We start from the raw sequence: 27,386 nt of genomic DNA on the forward strand, positions 1-27,386 counted from the left end.
ATTCGGAATTTGCAACCCCGGGTTTAGTTAGGGATGCGCGCATAGCAAGTACAGTTGTCGGGCCCAAACAGCAGCATGATTATGTATTTTCATCTATTATTTATGAATATAGTTTTCAAACATCACAAAATAGTTATGTGAGTTTAGTACATCTTTAGCATCAGATTAGTATTAGCTGAGCTCAACTTTGGTATCAGTTTAGCTTTCTATTGATACAACATGATAGTTTGTAATTAGCCTTATTTCCATGATCAGTTTTGCTTCTATGTATTGTATGTCATGCCATACTTAGTATATTCAGAATGTGTTTCAAATAGCATGTTTTAAAAACATAATTTGCACCGTATGCATGTTTTAGTGAGGTAGATGGTTTCTTACTAAGCTCTCAAGCTTACAGATACCATTTTCCTTATACTACAGATAAAGGTAAAGGGAAGATGGACTAGCGGAGGCTGGAGGTCAATGCGATGATGAAGATGTGTGTGGATGGAACTTGGAATAACGACCTTGGAGAAACTAGAAATAAATCTGAAACTTTAGCATTTTATTAAGTTGTTACTTTCCTTATTTCTGCTATTTTAATGCTATGAATCATGAAAGACCTGTTTAGATTGTTAGTGTTCCTGCTTAGAATGTCAGTTAGTGTTATTGGGATGTTTATGGTCATATTAGAACTTGTGGGTGTGAGTTTGGCACGAAACAGTGTTGAAATCATACTTGTGGTAGGAAATCAGAAACCCCAATCGATCGACCGATTGATTGGAGGCTTCTCAATCGATCAGCCAATCGATTGAGAAGTTCATACCGCGAACAGTAAGCTCCTGGATCGATCAGCCGATCGATCCGGATGCCTTCTATCCCGAACAGAAAGCCCTGGGATCGATCACTGGATTGATTGGCCAGTCTGGATCGATCAGCCAATCGATCCAGAATATCGCCCGAGCACAGTAGCGTGCTGAATCGATCACTGGATCGATCCAACCTAAGTTCCGCACACAGTAGCATGCTGGGTCGATCACTTGATCGATTAGACCATTCCAATCGATCCACCGATCGATTGGGAAGCCTGATAGCAGCGGGAAACCCCTTATTCCAGTTCCTTGACCATGGGGAATGTAATATATGACATGATTAGTTTGATTACACCCCTTAGCAGATATAGAATAAAGAAATGATAATAGTTTAGCCAAGTTTTAATTAGTACAGCTTCCGCACCTAGACTTGAGATGGTCATAGAGTAGTTTAGCACAGCATAATGTGACGGTCCGGCCTTACAGCCTAGCCAGTAGAAGGCGGGTCGTTACAGAGTGGTATCAGAGCAGTTTTCATACTTCCTACTCACACATCAGTATTGAACCTACAGCTTCCAAGTAAGAATACCTCTCACTTTGTTATGTTTATTGCTTTCGTGTTGTAGATAACTAAAGTATGCTTATCTGTGATAGTATTAGCTATGTAAACGTGATAATTTAGTTATGTATGTCCTTTGTTCCTCTAGAAATGACACGAGGACGCCCAGCTAGAAGGGCACCAGCTACTGAGCCCCAGCATGAGGCAGGCAGTTTAGTGCCTCCTCCAGACCTTACAGTATTAGTGGCTCAGTTACAGCAGCAGCTAGCTGAACAGCAACAAGAGATAGCCACCTTAAAGGCTAATCAGCAGAATACTCCCACAGTCACCCCGGAACCAACCTTAGCAACGCCAGTAGTCATAGAGGTTCAACTAGTCCAGCCTACAGCACCAGTAGCCCCAGCAACAGAGGCAAGAAGAGAAGCCTATCTGATCCAGTGGCAGAGATTCAAGCCAGAGAATTTCTCAGGCACCAGCGAACCATGGGATGCTCAAGCCTAGTTCAAAACACTGGAGAGCACGATGGAGCTTCTGGACTGGCCAGAGAATGAGAAGGTGAAGTGCGCCTCCTTCTGTCTGACGGGAGATGCACACATGTGGTGGGAGCGAATTAGAGCGAAGCGCCCAGTAAATCAGATGACATGGGCTGACTTCGAGGAAGAATTCTTCGAGGAGTTCTTTCACATGCAGGTCACGAACCGTCACTACGACGAGTTCACTGAATTTTGCCAGGGCAACCTTTCAGTGGAGGAAGCCGTGAAGAAATTCAACAGATTCGCTCACCTATGCCCTGAACTAGTCAGCACAGAAAAAGAACGAGTTTGGTTGATGCTCAAGATGCTGATGCCGGAAATAGCGATGAACATGGCTGGTGGCACCCATAGGCCGCAAACCACCGAAGAACTAGTCAGCAGTGCTCTGACCACCGAGCACTACCAGAATAATATCAAGCAACAGAAGCAAGTCCTCTCAGAGTCTAAAGGACAAGGAGGCTCAGGTACTCAGAAACACCAGGGCCACAGCTCCCACGGCTCTAATTGGAAAGGGAACTCTAGCAACAAGCGCAAACCAGGGAGTTACCCAAAAGGAGGACCAGCCAGCAAACAGCCCAGTTATCCAAAGTGTGCTACTTGTGGGAAATTCCACCCTGGAGTTTGTCGTAGGGGCACACGAGGATGCTTTGAGTGTGGACAGGAAGGGAATATGGCTAAGCAGTGCCCGAACAAGATCAGCTTTCCTCCACCACAGCCGATTCAGCATGAAGCCAAGCCAGCACAGTTGCATCAGATGCAGGCCGCTCTAGATGGTCCACACATCAGCCAGGGCAGACTAGAAGCCCCTCCAGCTACGACAAATGCACGAATCTACTCACTGACCAGAGAGGACGTAGCGAATGCCTCGACAGTTATTTCAGGTCAGATTAGTATATTACAGCAAAGTACAACTGTCTTATTCGATACTGGGGCAACCCATTCTTATATATCCAGGGAATTTGCAAAGAAATTAGCGATACCCCCAGAGGTACTCAGTAGTCAGTTTCTGACGACATTACCTTCAGGAGAGATTATGGCATCCACGCACTGGCTCAGAGCAGTGCCAGTCATTATAGCAGACAGAGAACTCTTTTGTGATCTGATAGTGCTAGAGATGACTGATTACGATGTCATCTTTGGAATGGACTTCCTGATCAGATATGGTGCCTCTATAGAGTGTTGTAAACAGAAAGTCGTATTCCAACCTGAAGCAGAAGTGCAATTCGAGTTCATCGGAGAACCCAAGAGAAAGGCCAGGAAGTTTCTCTCAGCTATGAAAGCACAGAAGTTAATGGATTCAGGATGTACGAGATTTTTAGCGCATGTAATCAATGTCAGTTAGGACAAGGAACTGAAGGAACTTCATGGCTCCAGCAGAACTGAAGGAACTTCATGAGCAATTACAGGAGCTTCTTGACAAGGGCTTCATACGCCCTAGTCACTCACCATGGGGAGTGCCTGTATTGTTCGTGAAGAAAAAGGACGGGAGCATGCGCCTGTGTATAGATTATCGAGCACTGAACCAAGTCACAATCAAGAACAGGTATCCTCTTCCCAGAATTGATGACCTGTTCGATCAGTTAAAGGGAGCAGCAGTGTTCTCTAAGATAGACCTCAGATCAGGTTATCATCAGGTGAAAGTTAAAGAAGGGGATATACCCAAGACAGCGTTCAGGACTAGATACGGACACTACGAGTTCGTAGTCATGCCCTTTGGCGTGACAAATGCTCTAGCTACTTTCATGGACCTCATGAACAGAGTATTCAGGGATTACCTAGATAAATTTGTTATTGTGTTTATCGATGACATTCTTATCTATTCAGGAACTCAGGAAGAACACGCAGAACACCTGAAAATAGTATTGCAGACCCTTCTACAGAACCAGCTGTACGCCAAGTTCACGAAATGTGAATTTTAGTTAGATCAGGTGTCCTTCTTGGGTCACATCATCTCAAAGGATGGTATCATGGTAGACCCCAGTAAGATAGAAGCTGTGAGTAATTGGAAAAGACCCAAGAACGCCAGTGAAATCAGAAGCTTTCTGGGATTAGCAGGTTATTACAGAAAATTCGTAGAGGACTTCTCCAGGATAGCTTCCCCACTGACAACTCTCACCAGGAAGAACAGAAAATTTCAGTGGACAGAGGACTGCGAGAACAGCTTCAGTGAGCTAAAGAGGAGATTGACCAGTGCACCTATTCTGGCTCTACCTGAAAATACAGACAGCTTTGATATTTATAGTGACACCTCTAAATTAGGACTAGGAGCAGTACTGATGCAAAATGATAAGGTGATTGCCTATGCCTCCAGACAACTCAAGGAATATGAGAAGAATTACCCTACTCATGACCTTGAGCTTGCAGCAGTTGTGTTCGCTCTCAAAATTTGGAGACATTACTTGTATGGAGCTCAGTGCAGAGTGTATACAGATCTCCAGAGTCTGAAATACTTCTTCACTCAGAAGGATCTGAATATGCGATAGCGTAGATGGCTTGAGCTAGTCAAGGATTATGACATAGACATCCTCTACCACCCAGGAAAAGCCAATAAGGTGGCGGATGCGCTTAGCAGAAAGTCTGATGTTACCTTACTATCCCTAGCAGCCATGTCACCACCCCTACAGAAAGAGATCACAGATTTTAGTCTCGAACTCACAGTTGGACAGCTCTCTACTATGACATTAGAGTCTACCTTGCTTGGTGACATCCAGACAGCTCAGGAGCAGGATCCTGAAATTCAGAAAATCAAGCAAGGGTTAGCAGAATCAGAAAGTAGGGAATTTAGAGTGTCCGATAGTGGGGTATTATACTTCGGTGACAGGCTTTGTGTTCCAGACCAGGAGGAACTAAAGAAGAAGATTTTAGATGAGGCTCACAGGACTCCTTATGCGATGCATCTTGGCTCCACCAAGATGTACCAGGACTTGAAGAAACATTTTTGGTGACCTGGGATGAAAAGAGATATCGCTAGACATGTCAATACCTGTCTAACTTGCCAGAGAGTCAAGGCAGAACATCAGAGACCAGGAGGAGTTTTGCAGCCTATTCAGATTCCAGAATGGAAGTGGGAAGACATCTCTATGGATTTTATAGTGGGACTACCCAGAACCACGAATGGTTTTGATACCATCTGGGTGATAGTCGACAGGTTGACTAAATCAGCCCACTTCTTAGCTATCAGAATATCCTATTCCATGGAGCAGCTAGCTCAGTTGTATCTCAAGGAGATCGTTAGATTACATGGAGTCTCATGAACCATCATTTCAGACAGAGACAGTAGATTCACATCACACTTCTGGAAGTGTGTACAGTTAGCATTGGGCACTAAGTTAAAGTTTAGCATAGCCTTCCATCCTCAAACAGATGGTCAAACAAAGCGAGTAAATCAGGTACTCGAAGATATGCTCCGAGCATGTGCCCTAGATTTCAAAGGAAGTTGGTGCAAATATCTGAGCTTAGCAGAATTTGCATACAACAACAACTATCAGGCCACCATCGGTATGGCACCTTATGAGGCTCTCTATGGGCGGAGGTGTAGATCTCCAATCTGCTGGTATGAGAGTGGTGAGCAGAAGGAACTAGAACTTCAGACAGATCTAGTAGCAGATACCACAGCAGCTATACAGCAGATCCGCCAGAGGATAGAGACAGCTCAGAGCCGTCAGAAAAGCTATGCTGATACACGGCGCAGACCCTTAGAGTTTTCAGTTGGGGATTCAGTGTTCCTCGGAGTAGCTCCCATGAAGGGAGTAATGCGTTTTGGGAAGAAGGGTAAACTAAGTCCCAGATATGTGGGACCCTACCTTTGTAGGATCGTTGGGCCGGCTAGAAGGGGGGGGGGGGGTTGAATAGCCCTGAATAAAACACAACCCTTTCTCGGACAATTAAGCTAACACTTGAAAAATAGATTAAGCAGAAAATAAAGCATAAAAACGAGGCACCGGATTTGACTTGGTTACAACCGGGGAGGTTGTTAATCCAAGGAAGATGGTTGCACTTAAGAACTCCTTCAGGCGGAGAAGCCTCGTTTACAGCAGTGTAGGCACAGAAAGAAAGAAGCTAATCAAAGCAGTGGAAGCACACAAGTGTTGTTATAATTTCTGAATTGATGAAAAGCTTCTGGACCAAGGCTATATTTATAGCCGTGGTCGGGGCACCTGGAAGTGCTCCGGGCGCCCTGGGGGGGATAAAGTTTTATCCCCCAACGTTCAGATCGCGTAAATCGCGATCTTGGTCAAAATCAGGGTCCGGGCGCCCGGAAGCATTCCGGGCGCCCGGAACAAAAAGTCAACTGTGGTTGACTTTTTGTCCGGGACCACTTCTCCGTTAAGTCCCCGTCTCAGTCCGGGTCTTCTGCTCCGGATCCGCTTGATTGGGTGATCTCTGACATCCAGAATAGGGCTCACACGAACCCATCTTCCGGTCTTCTCGAGCATGCTTCCCTCCGGCTTCTCATCCCTCGGAATTGTCGCGTGTCCCTTTTGTCCACCAGCGTACTCATCCGCAGACTTCGTCCCTCGATCGCACCCCGTGACGACCTTCGCGCTAGCTGCATCTCTTGCTCCCCTAGCAATCTTCCGCTCCGGCTTTCGTACCTCGGAACCATCGCGCGCACTTCCTTCTCGTCCGCCGGTGTACTCTTCCGCAGCGCCTCGTCCCTCGGACGCACCGCGTGCCGTCCTTCTCGCTAGCTGCGTCTTTCGCTCGAGTACCTGTGCTCCTAAGCTCCTGCACACTTAGACACAAGGTTAAATACAACGCAGGACCTAACTTAACTTGTTGATCACACCAAAACAACCTTGGGGTTCCAACAATCTCCCCCTTTTTGGTGTGATCAACCCAAGTTAAGCTAGGGTCAACAATAGATATGAAATTAATTGCAATAATATGCAACATGATAGAAAAAATTAAAATTTCAAATTTTAATTTACAATTTTTTCTACCTCCCCCTAGACTTATACTTTCCCTTCTCCCCCTTTGATCACAATAAAAATGGGGTTCCATGAAAAACAATCTAAGGGTAAAAGACTTAAAAAATATTTCAATAAATTTCTAAGTTTTTAAGAAATTTAGAAAGTTTTTCTAAGTAATTTAAGCTGAGATTTCTTGTTTAAAAAGATTCTTAACAAAAAAATGATTTTTGAGAATAAGGAGATTCTAAGCAAGTAAATTTCTAATTTGAATAACCTTTTTCAAGCACTAATTAATTCTTGTATTAATGCTTCATTAGTAAGTTAATTAAACATTTATTTCAATATTTTGGCTTCCAGGTTGTGGCGAGGCACTAGGCCTTCTTGGTTATTAGAACAACAACCACTTTCTTAGACAAAGCCTCATAAAGAAATTCTTTATTTAATTTTCTCACTTAAAGCGCAAATTTTAATTTTAAAATTAATTTAAGCATGATTTAGGAACCCAATATAGGTTCCAACCTACTAGATTAACTAAAAAGTTTTTAGGAACATATTTTCTTGAAATGTTCCTAATTTGTCCAGGGTGATATTTAAAGTACCAATTTAAATTATTAAATCTTCTAACATTGGTTTTAGATGAACATGCATGGTTTTTCAAGTTATCTACTTGAATTTTCAAATTATCATTTTCAAGTTTCAATTTTTCATTTGCTAGTTTTAATTTATCTAATTCTTCTAAGGGACAAGACTTTGCTAGAATTACTTTTAAATTTTTATTTTCACTTTCTAATTTGCAACAATCTTTTGTTAAAAGTTTAACAAACTTAAACATTTTATCGGGAGGAAGAGATCGTACCTGACTTATCTTGTCGATCTCGTTGTCCGTTTCTCCCCCTAAGCTGCTGCTTTCTTCCGACGTGTCTCCCCCTTCATCGATGCTCTCGATGCTCATTTCGGAAGAGCTTGAATCGCAGTCGTCGTCTTGATGACTCGCCATCAGTGCGAGTCCGGAGAATGCTTCGACTTCCGATTCGGACGACGTATCGTCCCATGTCGCCTTCAGGGCCTTTCGTTTTTGGATAGGCTTCTTACCCTTTTCCTTGTCTTTGTTCTTCAGCTTGGGGCAGTTGTCCTTGACATGCCCTTCTTCGTCGCAATGGTAGCAGCGGATCGTTCTTTTCTTTCTACCCTGTGGATGGTTAGTTTTTCTAGAATTATATAACTTCTTAAATCGTCTTACCATCATTACCATTTCCTCATCGTCGAGAGAAGATTCCGATTCAGGTTCGTCTCTCGAAGCTTTGAGGGCGACGTTGTTCTTTGGCTCTCTCATTCCTGCACATCTTGACTCATGCACTTCAAATGTTGAAAAAAATTCTTCTAATAAAATTTTTTCTAAGTCCTTCGAAATGTAAAAGGCATCTACTAATGATGCCCATTTTGAATTTCTAGGGAAGGAATTTAAAGCGTACCTGAGTGAATCTCGATTACTTACCTCTTCTCCGAGATTCGAAAGTCCGGTGATGAGCTCCTGTATCCTCGAGTGTAGATGTGCAATTGTTTCACTTTCTTCAAGACGGAGGTTGGTGAGCTGGTTGCGAAGTAAGTCCCGTCTCGCAAGCTTGGCTTCGGATGTTCCTTCGTGTAATTCAAGGAACTTCTCCCAAAGCTCCTTTGCCGAATTGTAGGTGCCGACACGGTTGACTTCTTGTGGAGGAAGTACGGTTAGCAGATGGAATTCTGCTTTCTTGTTTGCCACGTACTCGGCCTGCTCTTTCTTTATCCATTGACTTTTTGTTTTGCCCTCGGGAGCTTCAAAACCGAGTTCCATTATTAATAATAAATCAAAATTGGTACCGAAAAATACCTCCATGTGCTTCTTCCAGCTTGCAAAGTCCCCCTTGAATTTTGGCGGGTGGATGTTAGATCCGGCCATCTCGTTGCTTCGTTCGGCGGTTAGTCCTCTTGAAGCGTCTCGGCTCAGATATCACTTGTAGGATCGTTGGGCCGGCTAGAAGGGGGGGTTGAATAGCCCTGAATAAAACACAACCCTTTCTCGGACAATTAAGCTAACACTTGAAAAATAGATTAAGCAGAAAATAAAGCATAAAAACGAGGCACCGGATTTGACTTGGTTACAACCGGGGAGGTTGTTAATCCAAGGAAGATGGTTGCACTTAAGAACTCCTTCAGGCGGAGAAGCCTCGTTTACAGCAGTGTAGGCACAGAAAGAAAGAAGCTAATCAAAGCAGTGGAAGCACACAAGTGTTGTTACAATTTCTGAACTGATGAAAAGCTTCTGGACCAAAGCTATATTTATAACCTTGGTCGGGGCGCCTGGAAGGGCTCCGGGCGCCCTTGGGGGGATAAAGTTTTATCCCCCAACGTTCAGATCGCGTAAATCGCGATCTTGGTCAAAATTAGGGTCCAGGCGCCCGGAAGCATTCCGAGCGCCCCGGACAGCTCCGGGCGCCCGGATTGGTTCTGGGCGCCCCGGAGCAAAAAGTCAACTATGGTTGACTTTTTGTCCGGGACCACTTCTCCGTTAAGTCCCCGTCTCGGTCCGGGTCTTCTTCTCTGGATCCGCTTGATTGGGTGATCTCTGACATCCGGAATAGGGCTCACCCGAACCCATCTTCCGGTCTTCTCAAGCATGCTTCCCTCCGACTTCTCGTCCCTCGGAATTGCCGCGTGTCCCTTCTCATCCACCAGCGTACTCATTCGCAGACTTCGTCCCTCGATCGCACCCCGTGCCGACCTTCACGCTAGCTGCGTCTCTTGCTCCCCGAGCAATCTTCCACTCCGGCTTTCGTACCTCGGAACCATCGCGTGCACTTCCTTCTCGTCCGCCGGTGTACTCTTCCGCAGCGCCTCGTCCCTCGGACACACCGCATGCCGTCCTTCTCGCTAGCTGCGTCTTCCGCTCGAGTACCTGTGCTCCTAAGCTCCTGCACACTTAGACACAAGGTTAAATACAACGCAGGACCTAACTTAACTTGTTGATCACACCAAAACAACCTTGGGATTCCAACAACCTTATCACTAGAAGATTTGGCAAGGTAGCATATGAGCTAGAGCTACCATAGGAGATGTCAGCCATCCATAATGTATTTCATGTCTCTATGCTGAAGAAGCATATCCCAGATGCCATCCAGGTGATTGAGCCCCAGTCGGTACAAGTCCGCGAAGACCTCAGCTATGACAGTCGGCCTATTCAGATAATAGACGGAGCAGTTAAGAAATTACGAAACAAGGAGGTACCATTAGTGAAAGTTATTTGGCAAAATCACACAACAGAAGAGGCAACATGGGAGACAGAAACTAGTATGAGACAGAAGTACCCAGAGTTATGCTAAGTTCGAGGATGAACATTTTATAAGGTATGGGGGATTGTAACACCCGAAAATTCTAAAAATAATTATTAGAAATATCCTAGTAATTTTCTAGAATTTTAGGATATTTTTACAAAATTTTTAGAGTAGCAGAAGTAGCAAAAATAAATAGAAAACGAAAATAGCCTACGCAGGAATTGAACCCGAGACTTATTGGATCCTATGACTTATAGATAGCTCTAGTAACCAAGTGAACCCAGTAGGGTCGGGCTGAAAGGAAAGGGAAATAATTAAATTTATATTAGAGTTGGGCGAAATTACCCACTTAATATAAATAAGGAATTAATAAGTGAAGAGTTATTTTTAACGTAACTTTTCTCCTCCTCAACCTAATTCCGCCGACCCCTCTCCCTTCCTCTTCTTCTCTCGGCGCCAACCACAAGCAAAGGCTAGGGTTCTGTCCCCTAGGCTAGGAGCACCTTCCGGCGACGACTCCGACACGAGGACTCTTCCTTCCGCGAGAGGAACGCATAGACGCGAGAAGATCGACAAAGAGATCTCTTCTCCGGAGAACCTAGCGATTAGATTAGTAAGAAACTTCGAGCAGGAGGTAAGAAACCCCTCACCTGCAGTATAAGTAGCTTCCGTATGATTTTTATGCATTAGTTTAATTATATGCAGTTTTAGGCACACAGGGTGTGCATTAGTGCACACCGAGTGCTCGATTAAATGCTTAGCTCAGGTAAATGCCACCTTAGGACTTTAATAGCCTAGATAAATGCAATAGAAGCATTTTACAGCTCATGTAGTCTCGCAACAGCTTTTATGGGACTAGATGTCCAATGGGTAGGCTCCCACAGTCGCCTCTAGGTTCAGACAACCTAGCTCTAGGTTCAGATAACCTAGAAACAGCAAGACAAGAAATAATTAGCTATGTTTAGTACTTTACTTTCTCAGTGGCACTGTACTGGATTAGATATCCATTGGGTTGGGCTCCCATAGTCGTCCCTAGGTTCAGCTAACCTAGTAAACCCTACTAGATTCGGAATTTGCAATCCCGGGTTTAGTTAGGGATGCACGCATAGCAAGTACAGTTGTCAGGCCCAAACAGCAGCATGATTATGTATTTTCATCTATTATTTATGAATATAGTTTTCAAACATCACAAAATAGTTATGTGAGTTCAGTACAGCTTTAGCATCAGATTAGTATTAGTTAAGCTCAACTTTGGTATCAGTTTAGCTTTCAGTTGATATAACATGATAGTTTGTAATTAGCCTTATTTCCATGATCAGTTTTGCTTCTATGTGTTGTATGTCATGCCATAATTTGTATATTCAGAATATATTTCAAATAGCATGTTTTAAAAACATAATTTGCACCGTATGCATGTTTTAGTGAGGTAGATGGTTTCTTACTAAGCTCTCAAGCTTACAGATACTATTTTCCTTATACTGCAGATAAAGGTAAAGGGAAGATGGACTAGCAGAGGCTGGAGGTCAATGCGATGATGAAGATGTGTGTGGATGGAACTTGGAATAACGACCTTGGAGAAACTAGAAATAAATCCGAAACTTTAGCATTTTATTAAGTTGTTACTTTCCTTATTTCCGCTATTTTAATGCTATGAATCATGAAAGACCTGTTTATATTGTTAGTGTTCCTGCTTAGAATGTCAGTTAGTGTTATTGGGATGTTTATGGTCATATTAGAACTTGTGGGTGTGAGTTTGGCACGAAACAGTGCTGAAATCAGACTTGTGGTACGAAATCAGAAACCCCAATCGATCGACCGATCGATTGGAGGCTTCTCAATCGATCAGCCGATTGATTGAGAAGTTTGTACCGTGAACAGTAAGCTCCTGGATCGATCAGCCGATCGATCCGGATGCCTTCTGTCGCGAACAGAAAGCCCTGGGATCGATCTGGATTGATTGGCCAGTCTGGATCGATCAGCCAATCGATCCAGAATATCGCCCGAGCACAGTAGCGTGCTGAATCGATCACTGGATCGATCCAACCTAAGTTCCGCACACAGTAGCATGCTGGGTCGATCACTGGATCGATTAGACCATTCCAATCGATCCACCGATCGATTGGGAAGCCTAATAGCAGCGGGAAACCCCTTATTCCAGTTCCTTGACCATGGGGAATGTAATATATGACATGATTAGTTTGATTACACCCCTTAGCAGATATAGAATAAAGAAATGATAATAGTTTAGCCAAGTTTTAATTAGTACAGCTTCCGCACCTAGACTTGAGATGGTCATGGAGTAGTTTAGCACAGCATAATGTGACGGTCCGGCCTTACAGCCTAGCCAGTAGAAGGCGGGTCGTTACAAAGGCCTACCCTTCTAGTGCAGGGCACGACCATGTAAAGGACACACGGTCGTGTCACCTTTGAAGCAAGACCCATCACCTGGCCATGTGTGTCACACGGCTATGTGACATTTCCAGAGGCTAAGCCTTGCAATGTCGTGTGTAGCACACGATCATGTAAACCCTTCCAGAGACTAGGTTGGGCACGACCATGTATACCACACGGTCGTGTAAGTCCTCCAGAGAGGGAGCATGGCACGACCATGTAAATTTACACGGCCGTGTCAACTTGGCAGAAAGAAGAAAGTTCGGGGTCATGTGACTCCACACGGCCATGTCACAACCGTGTGGGGATCCCACACCCCACTCTGGCATGGTCGTGTGAAACCACACGACTGTGTCACCTTGGCCGAGAGCAGGAGGTGCACGACCATGTGAATTCACACGGTCATGTCACCTTAGCCGAAAAGGAAAGTACCGGGGTCGTGTGACTCCACACGGCCGTTTCACGGGCCGTATGGGGGTCACGCCCAGCCCTACAAAAGAGGTTGTTCTCCACTTTGTACTCCTCCTTGGACTACCATTCTATCCTTTTTCTTGAGGAAGATTCTGTGACACACTAATTACTATCAAACTATAGATCATCATAAGCAACTCTTAATGGTGTTTCATGCATAGCCAAAAGATAGGAAAACACACTACACCAAGGTTTAACATGTTCCTTGCACTAGTAAGTTCCCAGATCTTCTTCCACGGTTCTGACATACACACCCACCAAGCACTGCTCCTGCTGCCCCCTCTTACTCAAGCTTTCCTTTACCTTTATCTTCAATATAAGGAAATGCAAATCTATAAGCAATTGCTTAGTAAGTACCATCTACTCACAAAACGATACATTAAAGAGGACATGCTTTTTAGAACTACTTGGGAAATCGTAAAACATGCACTTGACTATAATTCATGCTAAAACCATACTTCGAAAATATGTACATGACATGTATTTTTAAACCAATTTATAATGAAAACCATCAACTTAAAAAGCTTGCTAGTAATGTAAATAACACAGGAATCTTGGCATATTATAGAGTTCATCAAGGCTACACATTATAACTCAAATTCTCAACTTGGGAAGCTTACACTAAAACAAACCATGAAGTTTGAAAACATTATAGTACAGAATTAGTGAAAATAATAATCATCTTGCTTTGGGCCCGACATTGTACCACTTTGCACGCATCCTTAATAATATCTGAGGTATCTAATCCTGAACTTATCAAAGTACTACTAGGTGATCTAGGGGTCTAGGAGTGATCTAGGAGCCCACTCATGGACCTTGTGTCCGGTACATGCCTTTCTAAAGTAAAATACTTTCTTTTAACTATTAATTTCTTGTACTTGCACTTGCTTGGCATTTAACCAAACACCTTATGTGCGCTTAATTCCCCCGTACTTATAGGGAAGCACTTTAGGCACTTGATTATACTTCTTAGTCCCAAAACTTAATGGGAAGCAAATCAAGATGATCTAAACATGCTCTTAATCCCAAAATTTTAGAGGGCATCATACATAACATCACATGCTTCTTCCTTAACACGTCTAAAGCATATCTCAATATGCATCTTCTAAATCATGCATAAAAGACATTACAAAATGCATCTTTAAAGAAACTTATACTGCAGGTGAGAGATACTTACATCCTTTCGCTATTCCTTACCATTATACCCCTAGGGTTTTGGGAGAATAAGCCTCCCTTGTATGCCTTGGTCTCCGGATTTCTCCTCCCCTCGTACTAATCCCCGGAAGAAAACCCTCCTTTTAGATTCTCCTCTTGAAAAGCTTCAAAGGAAGGAACCCTAAGGTTCTTGGCTGAAATTTGAAGGGAAGAGGAAGAAATTTCGGCTAAAGGAGAAGAGGAAATGAAAAGATTTTAGATTTTGGTCTCTTCCATTCCGTTTTATACAAAGTGGAAGTTGAAGCATCTCTTCCTACAAAATCTGCTTATAAGGAATTATTTCCTATTGCCAATGTGATGCTTTACCACCATCCTAATGGCAACTAAAACTAATCTCAACTAAGAGGTCTCGGGTTCAAATCCTTGCCTGGGCCATTTATGAATATATTTTTTTATTTCTATTCTCTTCTTCTATTTCTTTTTGCCCTTTTAGAATAGAGGAAATTTACGGGTCTTACAATCCTCCATACCTTATAAAAAGTTAATCCTCAAACTTAGAATAGTTGCGGATACTTCTGTCTCATATCTTCCTCACATTCCCATGTTGTCTCTTCATGATGTTGACTTTGCCATAGCACTTTTACTAACGGTATCTCTTTGTTCCTCCGCTTCTTAACTTCTCGATCTATTATCTGAATAGGTCAACTTTCATAATTGAGATCCTCTTGAACCTGCACCATCTGTGGCTCTATCACTTGGTTTGCATTAGGAACATGCTTCTTCAATATTGAGACATGAAATACATTATGAATAGCTGACATTTCCTGAGGTAGTTCTAGCTCATAAGCTACCTTGCCAACTCTTTTAGTAATCAAGTATGGCCCCACATAACGTGGACTCAACTTTCCTTTCTTTCCAAACCACATCACTCCTTTCATAGGAGCTACTTTGAGGAATACTGAATCCCCGACCTCAAATTCTAGCGGTCTACGGTGCGCATCCGCATAGCTCTTCTGTCGGCTCTGAGCAGTTTCTATTCTCTGGCGGATGTTCTGAATGGCTTTGGTGGTGTCTTCTTTAAGGTCTGTCTAGACCTCATTTCTTTCTTTTGATCACCTTCATACCAATAGATAGAAGATCTACATCTCCTCCCATATAAAGCCTCGTAGGGTGCCATTCCAATAGTAGCTTGATAGCTGTTGTTGTATGCGAATTTTGCTAAGCATAGGTATCGACACCAGCTCCCTTTGAATCTAAGGCACAAGCCAATAGCATAACTTCCAAAACTTGGTTCACTCGTTCTATTTGCCCATCAGTTTAAGGATGAAATGCAGTGCTAAAGTGTAGTTTAGTACCAAAAGCTCTCTGAACGCACTCCAAGAAGTGTGAAGTAAAGCGACCATCTCTATCAAAAATTATGGTTTTGGGTACTCCATGCAATCTGATGACCTCTTTAACGTACAATTGCGCTAGCTGTTCAATAGAGTAGGATATTCTGATAGCTAGAAAATGAGCAGACTTAGTCAATCTGTCCACTATTACCCAGATGGCATCGTAACTATTCGTAGTTCTAGATAATCCTACTATAAAATCCATAGATATATCCTCCCACTTCCACTCTGGGATTTAGATAGGCTGTAGAACTCCGCCTGGTCTTTGATGCTCTGTTTTAACCCGTTAACAAGTCAGACAGGTACTAACATATCTAGCAACATCTCTTTTCATTCCAGACTACTAGAAGCGTTCCTTTATATCTTGGTACATCTTGGTGGAACCCAGATGCATTGCATAGGGTGTTCCATGGGCTTCATCTAGAATTTTCTTTCGCAGTTCTTCTTGATTTGGGACACAGAGGCAATTACCATAATATAGTATCCCATAGTTTGATACTCGGAACTCCCCATTTTCTCCTTCCTGTACTCCCTGCTTGATCTTCTAAATATTAGGATCTTCATCTTTCCCTTTCTATATATCATCGAGCAGGGTTGACACTAGTGTCAAAGTGGAGAGCTGCCCAGTAATAATTTCAAGCCCAAAATTTACTATTTCTTTCTATAGGGGATGGGACATAGCGGATATAGACAGTAACGTTGCACAAGACTTCCTACTTAGTGCATCTGCTATTTTGTTCACTTTCCCTGAATGGTAGAGGATTTCACAGTCATAGTCTTTGACCAGCTCCAGCCATCTCCGCTATCTCATGTTCAGGTCTTTCTAAGTGAAGAAATACCTAAGACTCTGGTGATCTGTGTAAATCTTGCACTCAGCTCTGTATAGGTAATGCCTCCAAATCTTGAAAGCGAAGACTACCACTGCTAACTCAAGGTCATGAGTAGGATAGTTCTTCTCATAATCCTTGAGTTGTCTCGAGGCATAGGCAATGACTTTGCCATTCTACATCAATACAGCCCTGAGCCCTAATTTAGATGCATCGCTGTAAATATTGAAGCTCTCATTATTCTCTGAAAGAGTCAGGATTAGAGCACTGGTCAGTCTCCTTTTCAGTTCAGTGAAACTCTTTTCACAATCATCTATCCACTCAAATTTTCTGTTCTTTCTGGTAAGTACTATCAATGGGGAGGCAATCCTTGAGAAGTTCTCTACAAACTTCCTGTAGTAGCCTGCTAACCCAAGGAAACTCCTGATTTCACTAGCATTCTTAGGTCTATTCCAGTTACTCATAGTTTCTATTTTTTTTGGGTCCACCATAACCCCATCTTTGGAAATAATGTGACCTAAAAAAGACACTTTATCGAGCCAAAACTCGCACTTGGAGAACTTTACGTACAACTAGCTCTGCTGAAGAATCTGTAATACTGTCCTCAGATGTTCAGCATGTTCTTCCTGGGTGCTGGAGTATATAAGGATATCGTCTATAAAAATGATTACAAACTTGTCTAAGTATGCTTTGAGCACTCGGTTCATTAAATCCATAAACGTAGCAGGAGCGTTCACACTCCAAAAGGCATAACTACAAACTCGTAGTGCCATACCTCGTTCAGAATGTCGTCTTTGGTACATCATCCTCTTTCACTTTCACTTGATGATATCCGGACCGCAAGCCTATCTTAGAAAAGACTGTAGCTCCCTTTAACTGATCAAATAGATCATCAATTCTAGGCAGGGGATACCTATTCTTAATTGTTATCTTGTTCAGCGCTCGGTAGTCCACACACATTCGCATGGACTCATCTTTCTTCTTTACGAACAACACCGGAGCTCCCCATGGTGAGTGACTAGGGCGAATAAAACCCTTGTCAAGTAGCTCGTGTAGCTATCCCTGAAGTTCTTTCAATTCTGCCGAGCCATGTGGTAAGGTGCTTTTGAGATTGGATGGGTACCAGGAATGAGTTCAATCTCAAATTCAATTTCTCTATCCGGAGCTAAACCCGGCAACTCATCCAGAAACACTTCCGAGTAGTCACATACGACTCTAACTTCCTCTAAATTTTGGGCTCTTTCTTGCTGGGTGTTAACCACATGAGCTAGAAACCAGCACATCCATCGGCTAACATTTTCCGAGCTTTTATGGTTGATTAGAACTTCTGGGTTCTCTTCTTTGATTCTCTGATAAACCCAAACTTAGGCTCTACCTCGGGTTGGAACAAGACTCGTCGCTTATGACACTCGATGGAAGCACCATACTTGCTCAGAAAGTTCATCCCAAAAATAACATCATAATCAGATATGTTCAGCATTATCAGATCATTGTACAGTTCTCTGTCTGAAATCTTGACTGGTACAGCATGTAGCCAGTGCGTAGATGTCATTATCTCTCCCGAGGGTAGCGTTGTCAAGAATTGTCCATGTAGGACCTCTAGGGGTATACATATTCTTTCAGCAAATGCTATGGAGACAAACGAATGGGTTGCCCCAATATCAAATAACACAGTTGCATATTAACTAAAAATGCATATCTTGTTAGGATGTATACTAAAAGCCTAGCTTTTGGTATAAACATTTATCTAGAATAAGAATCACATTGGTCAAATGTCTACATTTATGATAAATGTAGTTGTTCAATTAATTTATATTGTAGATAACATGGTGTGTGGTGTCACACACAGAGGATCATGTTATCAGTACCTTATAAATTATAAACAGTAGCTCACGACCAAGATGGAAAGGAACAAACCATTGGAAGGTCGCAGTGTAATTAGGTATTTGTTTATCTTAACTATATAATTACACTAGTACACTTAGAGTGTATTGAGTAGGACCATTAGAGGTCGTTTCTTTTATATTGACTTTATAAAGGAACAAAGACCTCAGTTATTATGGAAGTGTGTGCTCTTAATCCTAATATAATAACAAGCACATATATTTGATATTTATTTCTTTAATTTATCAATGGGTGAGATTTAGTTCGATAAATCAATAAGCCCGATAAGTTGGGAAATGATATCACTTATAGTGTGTGTTGTTGATTATAGAAGGAAACTGTGTCCTAGTAATCTAGGTTGAGAATGTCCCCAAGAGAAGCTCATAAGGATTGTCATGTTAAACCCTGCAGGTGGACTTAGTCTGACATGACAATAAGGTTGAGTGGTACTACTCTTGGACTAAGATATTAATTAAATGAGTTGTCAGTAACTCACTTAATTAGTGGACATTCGATATCTTAAACACAGGGAGACTAACACACTCATAATAAGAAGGAGCCCAAAATGTAATTTGGGATTGGTGCGGTAGTTCAATAATATTTCTCTAGTGGAATGAATTATTATTGATAAAATTAAGTTTTGTGTTCGGGGCGAACACGGGATGCTTAATTTTATCGGGAGACCAAAACCAATTCCTCCTCTCGGTCCTTATCGTAGCCTCTTGTATAGAGAGATTTATACTCACCACATACCCACCTTCTTACCCATCCAATGGGGCCGGCCAAGCTAGCTTGGAACCCAAGCTAGGGCCGGCCAAGACCAAGTGGATGAGCCAAGTTGGTGGCCGGCCAAAGCTTGGGTCCCAAGCTTAGGTGGCCGACAACTAGAATATTAAAAAGGATTTTTATTAAAATTATTTCTTATGTGGATATCATGGTTTTAAAAGAGAGTTTAAAAAATTAAAAATTTTCCTTTTATAGCTTTCTACAAAAGATTTAGAGAAGAGATTAATCTTTTAATTTTTTGGTAAAAACTTTCCTTATTTGTAAATCATCTACATGTTTAAAAGAGAGTTTAAAATTTGAAATCTTTCCTTATTTGTTGATTAAAAGGTGGATTTTAAATTTTAAGAAAACTTTCCTTTTTAACCATGTTCATGTTTTAAAAGAGAGTTTAAAAATTAAATATTCTCTTTTATAAGTTTCTACAAGAGATTAAGAAAAGATTTGATATCTTTCCTTATTTGTAGATTAAAAGAGATTTTAATTTTTAGAGATAACTTTCTTTTTATCCACATGTTTAAAAGAAAGATTTTAATTTATAAAATTTTCTTTTTACTAACCATTAAGGGATTAAATTATTGGAGAAATTTATAAATTTCTGGAGACAAATTAGGAAGTTTTAATTAATTAAAACTCTCCTTGTTTATAGCTTGTGGTGGTCGGCCATATGAATTGATGAGAAGAAAATTGTTTTTAATTAAATAAATTTTCTTTTTCAATGGCAAAAGAATTAAGGAAGTTTTTATTTAATTTTCCTTATTTGCCAAGAAGACCAAGGATTATAAAAGAGGGGGTAGAGGAGGCTTCATGGAGAACGACTCTATTATTATTTTCCTCCCTCTCTTCCTTGGTGGCCGGCCTCTTCCTCTTCTCTCTTCTCCTTCTTTTGGTTGAACCATCTTGTTCTCTTGGAGTCCTTGTGGTGGCCGGATCTAGCTTGGAGAAAAGGAGAGAAAGGAGGCTTCGCTCTTGCATCCCTTGGAGCTTGGTGGTGGTGGCCGAACCTCATCCTTTCTTGGAATCATGTGGTGGTCGAACCTTGCAAAGAAGAAGAAGGTGCCTTGGTGGTTCTCGTCTCGGAAGATCGTTGCCCACACAACGTCTGGGATTAGAAGAGGAATACGGTAGAAGATCAAGAGGTCATTATCTACTAAGTAAGGTATAACTAATATAGTTTTCCGCATCATGTTAGTTTTATCTCCATGTAAAAATACCAAAAACAAGAGGCATACGATTCTAGTATTTCGAATTAGTTTTCAATGTTGTGTTCTTTTATTTTTCTTTTCCTTGTGATTTGATTGTTTCTTTTGGTTGACCTAAAGTTATTTAAGGAAATTAAATATTAGCTTTCCTTAAAAGGCTTTGTCTAGGCGGTGGTGGTTGTTCCCATATCCAAGAAGGCCATGTGCCTCACCATGCACTACTAGAAGCCAATTTTGGAAATTAATATTTAATGAAATTAATAACCTAGGTGATTTGGATCGAACGTGTTAAGTTCCGCAAGAGATCCAAGTCTAAAGCTAAAAGAACAAATAAATTAAACTTAGGATCAAACGTGTTAAGTTCCGCAGGCGATCCGAGTTTAATTTAAAAGAACACATGGTAGCTAGGAAAAGGTTCAGACCTTTGTGCAAAATTTTTGTACAGTGGAACCATTAGGTTTTCCGAGTAGTAACCAACAATTGGTATCAGAGCTAGGGTTTTGCCTCTATGTATTTGGTATTAGTTTAATTATGCACATGTCATACATAATTTAGGCAGGTTAATAGTAGGATGTGCTAACTTTGTGGATGCAGGATCCAACTATTATGGCTTATAGTTATTATGTGTGTGATTGGACCCTTGGACATGTCAAGGGCATGTTATTGTGTGTGCATGATTGTATTATAAAATACAACAGGAGCTGTATTTAGTTTTATTAGAATTTTATTTTTTGATCTAGTTACATGTACATTCCTTTTATGGAATATAGAATCGATGGATGTAAATTTTATTTTATGTTCGATCTAGTTTACATGTACATTCCTTCGAGGAATATAGGATCAAAAAATGTAAAATTTTATTTATGTCGCGGATCGAATCTTGCAAGCCGTGGAACCTTTTGAGGACCAGAGGCGCAGCGGAATAAGGAGCAAGATGGATGCGACAACTAGACCCGGTGGCGGTGGCCAAAGATGACAGCAGCTAGGGTTGGCGACACACGGAGGACAGCAATAGATAAAAGCCATAATAGTTGAAAATTAGTTTTTCTATTTATTGCTTTTTATGCTGTGTTGTGTGTGCTTATTAGTATGCATGTTAAGTAGGCTAGCATAGTCAAAATTCCTCACTCTAAATAACTAAGTGGGAGAGGAATTTATTTTTTAAATTCCACGGTCTCCATTACTGGTTTACAAGTGATGCAACAAGCTTGCGCGTTGGCTCTAAGTGCCTTCCTCCATATCGGATGAGCTTGTTTGCGGATCACTAGATTAAACTTCCATTTTGGATGACTATAGGAAGTTAATTAAGAGCGTTTGATCTTCCCCATCGGAAGGGGCACAATCTTATTAATGGATTTAGTGTCAAGTAATGGTATACACTTAGGCACGTCTAATAGTATTCTCTCCATCGGAGTCACTGCTATTATTTGTGTGAACGAAGAAAACCAACTATTAATTTGTCAAATAAATAGGTTGACAAGATAATAAAATTAAAAAATCCTCTTACAAATGTTTGATTTTGTATACGTCCACACTATCGTGGCATACAAAATTCACGGTGTTTGAGGTAATTTTATTTTGTCATAAAGATTTATTGACAAGATAATTAATGGGTAAAACCCTCCTCTTACAAATGTTTAAATTTTGTGTACGTCCACACTATCGTGACATGCAAAATTCATGGTGTTTGAGGTGTTGGTGAATTTAAATAATATTGTTTGAGGAATCAATGTTATTTTAAATTCAAAAGTCTTGACCAAATATTTGATCAAAGACAGATCAACTATTAATTTTATTCGTCATAAGGTAAAGTTGACGAGATAATAAAATTAATGGATAAAATCTCCTCTTTGTTTTTGTATACGTCCACACTATCGTGGTTGTAACGACCCACAATCTGGGTACTAGGCTGTAAGGCCGATCGCTACAGTTATGCTATGCTATACTGCGCGGAAAGCTGGGCTAATTAAAATTTTACTCTACTGAGGACGGATACAACTGATAAGAAAGGTCTAAAGACCTTCTTTGCTGGTGTACACATGCTAAGGAGGGGAAACTGAACATCCCCACTGAGCTAGGGACTAGAAACTAAACTTCACAACTACCTACAGACCTGCCGATCGCTCCAGGTCGATGCGGGCTATGTCATCTCTGACGGCAATGGCGGCGCGAATTATGTCGCGACGGTCGGTTCGGCGGCCAGCGGCACGATCACGCGGCGTCTGCTGACGGCGACGGCGGCGGCCAACGACAATCGGCTGACCGATCCAGGCACCTGAAACTCTCTTGGACCGCTACTGTATCGTGCTGGATCGGTCGGCTGACCGATCCAGGAGGGTACAGTAGCATATTGTATCTGTCTGGATCGGTCGGCTGACCGATCCAATGGCACTGCCCAGGCCCTTATCGGTCTGGAGACCGATTAGAGTTCTGATTTCGCCCAGGAACTCTGATTTCAGCACTTTGGCATGCCAAAACCTCACACAACAATTCTAACAAGGCTAGGAAACACTCTAACAATGGCAACTAACATTCTCACATCATAAGAGAAGGGTTCTAAGCATAATAGAGTACATAGCTAACTAATTCATAGTGATTAACAACTAGAGTGCAAATAACAAAATACTGTAAAGTTCTGATGCTTAAATAAAACTTGCTAAAATCCCTTAGAATCTTTTATTCCAGTTCCTGCCACACACATCTTGATCTGCATTGACCTCCAGCCTCCGCTACTGGTCCACTTTTCCTTTACCTTTATCTGCAGTATAAGAAAAGTAGTATCTATAAGCTAAAAAGCTTAGTAAGAAACCATCTACCTCACAAAAACATGCAATGATGCAAATATGATTTTAAATCATGCTGTTTAAAACATATGCTGGGTATACTGAATAAACTAAGCATGGCATGGCATATAAGCATACAATCATGGCATATCTAAAGCTGAACATAAAGTCATCATGCATATTCACAGGGAAAAACTAAGCTGATACTAAGAACTGAGCTACGCTAATACTGATCTACTGCTAGAACTGTACTGAATTCATGAACTAATTTCTGAAGGGTTGAAAACCATATACATATAGTAAGTGAAAATATTAAACATGCTGCTGAGGGCCCGGCAACTGTACATGCTATGCGCGCATCTCTAACTAGACCCGGGGTTGCAAGTCCCGAATTTAGTAGAGCTACTAGGTTATCTAAACCTAGGGACCGACTATGGGAGCCCAACCCAATGGATATCTAATCCAGTACAGTGCCAACTGAAAAGTAAAATACTGAGTATAGCTAAACTATTCTAAATTGTTGTTTCTAGGTTATCTGAACCTAGAGCTTGGTTGTCTGAACCTAGAGGCGACTGTGGGAGCCCACCCATTGGACCGTAGTCCCATATAAGCTAGAATAAAACCAATTTGCTATTTTAAATGCTTCTAGTGCATTTAATAAATTAATTAAGCTGTCTATTACTGAGTTAGACCTTTAATCGAGCACCTAGGATGCCCTAACTCTTCTCCCTATTAGGGAGACCACCTCTAGGCACCCGACAATGTCTAACCTCCTATCTGAAGAGGGAAAACGTGTCCGGCCCATCTAGAGGTGCTCAACTAAATCCCTAATCTGCGAAGAGAGTTAAATACACCCTAGATATCGATAAAAATCTGCATACACCCTAACTAAAGCATAAAAACTCAAACGGAAGCTATTATACTACAGGTGAGGGGTTTCTTACATCCTGCGCGTAGTTTCTTACGAATCTGATTGCTTGGTTTCCGGTGGAGATGATCTTCTCGACGATCCGCTCGCGTCTACGTGTTCTTCTCGCGAAGGGGAACGTCCTCGTATCAAAGATCATGCCAGAAGAAGTTCCCTTGGTCCTTGGGGCTTGGTGTGCCGTGCGTGAGGAAGAGGAGAAGAAGGGAGAGGCGGCGGTGGTGTTGGGTCTCGGTGGAAAAGATTTTGCCGAAACAAATTCTAAAAACAAACCAAACCCCAACTTAACTTTCCTATTTATACTAAGTAATTAATTCGGCCAAACCAATTATAAATATAATTGATTCCCTCTCCTTTCAGCACGGCCCTGCTGGGTTCAACTGGTTCCCAACATTATCCCTAAGCCATAGGTCTCGGGTTCGATTCCCGCCTAAGCTATTTTGCGGTTCTAATTATTTTTGCTACTTCCGCTACTCGGAAAATTCCGTAAAAATATCTAAAAATTCCAGAAAAATCATTGAATAATTCTAATGCAAGTTTGAGAATTTTCGGGCGTTACAATCCCCCATACCTTATAAAAAGTTCATCCTTGAACTTAGAACAATTCTGGGTACTTCTGTCTCATGTTGGCTTCTGTCTCCCAAGTTGCCTCTTCTGCTGTGTGACTATGCCAAATTACTTTGACTAATGGTACTTCCTTGTTCCGCAATTTCTTAACTGCTCGGTCTATTATCTGAATAGGCCGACTATCATAGCTGAGGTCTTCGCGGATCTGTACCGACTGGGGCTCAATCACCTGGGTGGCATCTGGGGTATGCTTCTTCAGCATAGAGACATGAAATACGTTGTGGACAGCTGACATTTCCTGGGGTAGCTCTAGCTCATATGCTACCTTGCCCACTCTTCTGCTGATAAGGTATGGTCCCACATATCTGGGACTTAGCTTGCCCTTCTTCCCAAAACGCATTACTCCCTTCATGGGAGCTACTCTGAGGAACACTGAATCCCCAACTGAAAACTCTAAGGGTCTGCGCCGTGTATCAGCATAGCTCTTCTGGCGGCTCTGAGCTGTCTCTATCCTCTGGCGGATCTGCTGTATAGCTGCCGTGGTATCTGCTACTAGATCTGTCTGAAGCTCTAGTTCTTTCTGTTCACCACTCTCATACCAGCAGATTGGAGATCTACACCTCCGCCCATAGAGAGCCTCGTAAGGTGTCATGCCGATAGTGGCCTGATAGCTGTTGTTGTATGCAAACTCTGCTAGACTCAGATATTTGCACCAACTTCCTTTGAAGTCTAGGGCACACGCTCGGAGCATATCTTCGAGTACCTGATTTACTCGCTCCGTCTGACCATCTATCTAAGGAATGCTGTGATGAACTTTAACTTCATGCCCACTGCTGACTGTACCCACTCCCAGAAGTGTGATGTGAATCTGCTGTCTCTGTCTGAAATGATGGTTCGTGGGACTCCATGTAGTCTGACGATCTCCTGGAGATACAACTGAGCTAGCTTCTCCATGGAGTAGGATATCTTGATAGCTAAAAAGTGGGCTGATTTAGTCAACCTGTCGACTATTACCCAGATGGCATCAAAACCATTCGTGGTTCTGGGTAGTCCCACTATGAAGTCCATAGAGATATCCTCCCACTTCCATTCTGGAATCTGTATAGGTTGCAGAACTCCTCCTGGTCGCTGATGTTCCGCCTTGACCCTCTGACAGGTGAGGCAGATGCTAACATATCTGGCGATGTCTCGCTTCATCCCGGGCCACCAAAAACGTTTCTTCAGGTCTTGATACATTTTGGTGGAACCTGGATGCATTGCATAGGGAGTCCTATGAGCCTCATCTAAAATCTGTCTCCGTAGCTCCTCCTGATTTGGAACACAGAGTCTGTCACCAAAATACAACACCCCGCTATCGGACACTCTGAATTCTCTACTTTCTGATTCTGTTAGCTCTTGATTGATTTTCTGAATTTTAGGGTCCTGATCTTGAGCTGACTGAATATCACCAAGCAAGGTAGACTCTAACGTCATAGTAGAGAGCTGTCCAACGATGAGTTCGAGACCGAAATCTATGATCTCCTTCTGTAGGGGCGGTGACATGGCTGTAAGAGATAATAAGGTAGCACTGGACTTTCTGCTGAGTGCGTCTGCTACCTTATTGGCTTTTCCGGGATGGTAGAGGATATCAATATCATAGTCTTTGACCAGCTCTAGCCATCTGCACTGTCGCATATTCAGATCCTTCTGAGTGAAGTACTTCAGACTCTGATGATCTGTATATACTCTACACTGGGCTCCATACAAGTAATGTCTCCAAATCTTGAGAGCGAACACTACTGCTGCAAGCTCAAGGTCATGAGTAGGGTAATTCTTCTCATAATCCTTGAGTTGTCTGGAGGCATAGGCGATCACCTTTCCGTCTTGCATCAGCACTGCTCCTAATCCCAATTTAGAGGCATCACTGTAAATGTCGAAGCTATCTGTATTTCCTGGTAAGGCTAAGATAGGAGCACTGGTCAATCTCCTTTTGAGCTCGCTGAAGCTGTTGTCACAGTCCTCTGTCCACTGAAATTTTCTGTTCTTTCTGGTGAGAGCTGTCAGTGGGGAGGCTATCCTGGAGAAGTCCTCTACAAATTTTCTGTAATAACCTGCTAATCCCAGAAAGCTTCTGATTTCACTAGCATTCTTCGGTCTTTTCCAGTTACTTACTGCTTCTATTTTGCTGGGGTCTACCATGACACCATCCTTTGAGATGATGTGACCCAGGAAGGACACCTGATCAAGCCAGAATTCACATTTCGTGAACTTGGCATATAGCTGATTATGTTGAAGTGTCTGTAGTACTGTCTTCAGGTGCTCTGCATGTTCTTCCTGAGTTCCTGAGTAGATAAGGATGTCATCGATGAGCACGATAACAAACTTATCTAAGTACTCTCTGAATACTCTGTTCATGAGATCCATGAATGTAGCTGGAGCATTTGTCACGCCAAAAGGCATGACTACGAACTCGTAATGTCCGTATCTGGTCCTGAATGTTGTCTTCGGTATATCACCCTCCTTGACTCTGACTTGGTGATATCCTGATCTGAGGTCAATCTTAGAGAACACTGCTGCTCCCTTTAACTGGTCGAACAGGTCATCAATCCTGGGAAGAGGATACCTGTTCTTGATCGTGACCTGATTCAGTGCTCTGTAGTCTATGCATAGCCGCATGATTTCATCCTTCTTCTTCACGAACAGTACAGGCGCTCCCCATGGTGAGTGACTAGGGCGTATGAAGCCCTTGTCAAGTAGCTCCTGTAGTTGCTCATGAAGTTCCTTCAGCTCGGCTGGAGCCATGCGGTAAGGCGCTTTGGAAATAGGATTGGTGCCGGGAAAGAGCTCTATCTCAAATGCAATCTCCCTGACTGGTGCTAGGCCTGGTAACTCTTCAGGGAAGACTACTGGGTAGTCACATACAA

This window comes from Zingiber officinale, chromosome 3A (assembly GCF_018446385.1).
Source record: "Zingiber officinale cultivar Zhangliang chromosome 3A, Zo_v1.1, whole genome shotgun sequence".
In the NCBI taxonomy this organism is placed as follows: Eukaryota; Viridiplantae; Streptophyta; class Magnoliopsida; order Zingiberales; family Zingiberaceae; genus Zingiber; species Zingiber officinale.